This window comes from Oncorhynchus keta, chromosome 19, assembly GCF_023373465.1.
Source record: "Oncorhynchus keta strain PuntledgeMale-10-30-2019 chromosome 19, Oket_V2, whole genome shotgun sequence".
NCBI classification, from domain to species: domain Eukaryota; kingdom Metazoa; phylum Chordata; class Actinopteri; order Salmoniformes; family Salmonidae; genus Oncorhynchus; species Oncorhynchus keta.
The window spans coordinates 81,317,096-81,321,365 of NC_068439.1; the positions used below are offsets into that span (position 1 = coordinate 81,317,096).

At 43.7% G+C, this 4,270-nt stretch overlaps 1 protein-coding gene across 1 annotated transcript in view; it reads left to right on the plus strand.

Moving 5' to 3' along the window:
• Positions 1-2,931: 2,931 nt before the first annotated feature.
• The window catches only part of LOC118397917 (zinc finger protein 395-like), a 27,831-nt gene continuing 26,492 nt past the window's right edge, over positions 2,932-4,270 (plus strand). Inside the window, exon 1 of the mRNA XM_052468976.1 lies at positions 2,932-3,221. The gene's annotated coding sequence lies outside the window, so the exon portion shown is untranslated. The remainder of the gene's footprint in view (positions 3,222-4,270) is intronic.

Sequence of the window (4,270 nt, forward strand, 5' to 3'; positions counted from 1 at the left end):
AGGTCATGAACCTGTTGGAAGGAAGATGCTTTTGATGAGGAGCTACTTGATGAAGACGAGGACGAAGATATGAGACACACACACACACAGGACAGACGGATGAACATGGACTGGCAGAGAAGCAGCTGAACTGGTATCCCCCCCAACCCTCCTCGGTTGATGCTGCTGGTGACTACTGTACATACCAAGCTGGTGGTGCATGTTGTAGAAATTCCCTAGCCTGGTCCCAGATCTGTTTAAGCTGTCGTGCTAACTCCTAATGTATGATAGTTGTCATGGCATGATACCATAGCGGTTGGCTCTACAGAGGAGTTGGCTATATAGCACAAACAGACCGAAGCTAACATTTGGCTGATTGTCAGAACAGAAATAGTCAAACTATCAATGCACTTGAAGATTACTCAAGAAATAGTTGGCTTTGTGACAGGAAAGATAGAAGGGACAATATGACGTGGTTTGCTTGTTTGGTTTGCACCTCAATGACAAGCAGTTGTGTATGATTTTATGGTTATGATAACTTGCACTTGGTTTTCAGGTTTGAATGAGACAATGTTTTACCTTAACCTTATTATTTCAATAAAGTTATTGTTTATTAACATGATATTAATTCTGTATGTCTTTCCTGTCTCTGTCTGTTTCTGTCTGTCTCTGTCTCTGTCTCTGTCTCTGTCTCTGTCTGTCTGTCTGTCTGTCTGTCTGTCTGTCTGTCTGTCTGTCTGTCTGTCTGTCTCTCTCTCTCTCTCTCTCTCTCTCTCTCTCTCTCTCTGTGTCTGTCTCTGTCTGTCCCTGTCTCTATCTCTGTCTGTCCCTGTCTCTGTCTGTCTCTGTCTGTCCCTGTCTCTGTCTGTCCCTGTCTGTCTCTGTCTGTTTCTGTCTGTCCCTGTCTCTGTCTGTCCCTGTCTCTGTCTGTCTCTGTCTGTCCCTGTCTGTCTGTCTGTCTGTCTGTCTGTCTGTCTGTCTGTCTGTCTGTCTGTCTGTCTGTCTGTCTGTCTGTCTGTCTGTCTGTCTCTGTCTGTCTTTGTCTCTGTCTGTCTGTCTCTATCTGTCTCTGCATGTCTGCATGTCATTCTAATCAAGAGAAGTTGTTTGGGCCAAAGGAAATAACCCTGTTGTTACTACCTGGTTGTTGGCACATCCTCCAGTTACGAACACTGACACTGACACAAAAAGCTACATTTTAACATCCCGTACAAAATAAACCACTAGTATTCACTGACTCGCTTTAACCTGGGCTGTTATCGGCCACAAAAAGTTACATGATTTAAAGATGCACAATGCAGAAATCACTCTGCCATTTCCTGGTTGCTAAAATTCTAATAGTTCACCTAATTTCAGTTTCTGTGACAAAGCAAGCTGGTATATAGTGTAGAGAATCATTGTAACATCTAAACCGCAGTGAAATGTATTTTACATAACCCAAAAAATATCGCATTTTCAGCTGTTTGAAGCTGGTGTAGAATATCCGAAAAACAAATTATACAAAAATGATATTTAAGAGCAGGAAGCATAGAAACAGAGCACATTTACATTTACATTTACATTTAAGTCATTTAGCAGACGCTCTTATCCAGAGCGACTTACAAATTGGTGCATACACCTTATGACAACCAGTGGAACAGCCACTTGCATCTAAATCTTGTTGCAGAATGGGGTGAGAAGGATTACTTACCCTTTTACCCTATCCTAGGTATTCCTTGAAGAGGTGGGGTTTCAGGTGTCTCCGGAAGGTGGTGATTGACTCCGCTGTCCTGGCGTCGTGAGGGAGTTTGTTCCACCATTGGGGGGCCAGAGCAGCGAACAGTTTTGACTGGGCTGAGCGGGAACTGTACTTCCTCAGTGGTAGGGAGGCGAGCAGGCCAGAGGTGGATGAACGCAGTGCCCTTGTTTGGGTGTAGGGCCTGATCAGAGCCTGGAGGTACTGAGGTGCCGTTCCCCTCACAGCTCCGTAGGCGAGCACATAGAACAGATCTACCACTTTCGGACTTGACCGATCAGAAGAGTGCCACATTGCAGCTTTAATGAATTAATAGACAGGATTTCATCTAGATTGGATCCTCTGTCTGTAACAAAGGGACTGAGTAGTGCTGTGGCTTAGACTAAAATCCCTGTCTGTCTGTCTGTCTGTCTGTCTGTCTGTCTGTCTGTCTGCCTGCCTGCCTGTCTGTCTGCCTGCCTGTCTGTCTGTCTGTCTGTCTGTCTGTCTGTCTGTCTGTCTGTCTGTCTGCCTGCCTGCCTGTCTTTCTGTCTGTCTGCCTGCCTGCTGTCTGTCTGTCTGTCTGTCTGTCTGTCTGTCTGTCTGCCTTCCTACCTCTCTGTCTGTCTTCCTACCTCTCTGTCTGTCTGTCTGTCTGTCTGTCTGTCTGTCTGTCTGTCTGTCTGTCTGTCTGTCTGTCTGTCTGTCTGCCTGCCTGCCTGCCTGTCTGCCTTCCTACCTGTCTGTCTAGCTACATATTAATTTCCAAAAACACAGACAGGGTTTGGGTTTAATCCACTCACACATCTCCTTTATTTATGTTGTACAGTGTTGTGAAGTAGGCTGATTAAACACACACACACACACACACAAAGAGTGGTTTAGGCCTATACTGATGAGATGCCTTTTAACATTGTCTGTCGTGAAAAGATTATGAAAATTCAGAGGAAAAATGTGGACAAATTGTTCGATTTTAGTCATTCAATGTGTTTTCAATTCATTTGCGTATATGTTGATTTATTTTCCAACGTGAGAGATCGAGAGGGGGGAACCTAATTATTATGACGTTGTACAGTGAAAACATTTGAACAGTTAAATTTGAACAAAAATATATGCATCGTTTAGCCTACGCATCTCATTGGAAACACATATCAAAAATAGGACAATTACATCTCAGGGGATGGTGAGCTAGCCTATTTTCTCTGGCGCAACTATCCCTCTGTCTGTTTGTGTTTGTGTGTCTGTGAGCTGAGGGCATCGTTTTGCTTCCGTAACCTATCACCCAGATCTGTCGTTGTGCAGTCTCAGTGCAGAGCTGCAGACCGAGTTCAGGCGCTGTAGCCAGCTGTCGCGCTCGGCATTGCTCCACGACACGCACACACGTAACCACATCCGTACGGCGTGCATCCAACCACCCCAATTCCATATCCAACTCCCCTTTCACTGGCAGACAGCAAGGCAGACCCGGTGGAGACGTCCACTTTACTCATTCTCCTAACGGGACACGACAGACTCCATCGCTCTAACGGTAAATATCATGATGGTTTATTTTTTTCTAAATAAGATAGCAATACAGTTTATAACATATTGATGATGATCATGATGGTTTCCTTTTCATCCATGTTTGGGGTATGTTTGTAGTCGGAGGGGATTTCCAAATCGTTCTGTGTTGCCAGGTAGGATAGGAGTTTTTGTTGGATTTAGTTCCATCAGTGTTGTGGTCAGATTTCTGTTTTCTTTTTACTATTACAACGCATGACTTCGCACTAATACGAACATTGAAATATTCTAAGGAAAATTATACTACTTTTAATTTATTTTGTGTTTATTTTTAAATGAAGCGGATATTACTATATTTCCATCTTCATCGCTCCGGCAGAAACTCGTGCCCGAACACGTCGTCACAAAGGGGTGTGTGCCCTGGAAAGCAGCTCTCAGCCAATGAGCGCTCTTCTCCAGCACAGAACGACTGTTGTTTACTCGTGGAAGTGAGCTCCTATTAGACGAGACAGCTATACCTCCGGGCTCTTTGCTAGCCTATCAGCGCACTCCCCCACACATGACGCCTTTTAAAAACAAGTCTATGCTTTAAAATCATAAGAAATGCTGCCACAATGTAATCTATGCGATGTAATCCGTTAGATTAAACATACATGGGATATTGTGCACCACTCAAACCACTCACACGTCTACACACTGCACACAGCTGCTACACGGAAACAGTCAGACAGGTGTGTGTGCTCAGAAAAGGGGTGTGTTGTGATCTTCTTCTTCTTTTCTTTTTAAAAGGCTCTCACTACAGGGTGATGTCATTGGGGTTGACTTTTGGCCTCATCTTCACAACATCACACCTTTTATTGTGTGGTAAAACTATAACTTCACATTCAGATGCTGATAATAAACATGGAATTACCAGTCATTATGTAAAGTAAACATTTTGGATTTCAAGACATTGTATATTATTATTTATATAAACACAACAACAACAACAACAACAACATCACATTATTGCTGCTTGTCATCCAATAAAGAGATGGCGTTCATGCTATGATCTTTCTCCTTGAACTCGAACGACAG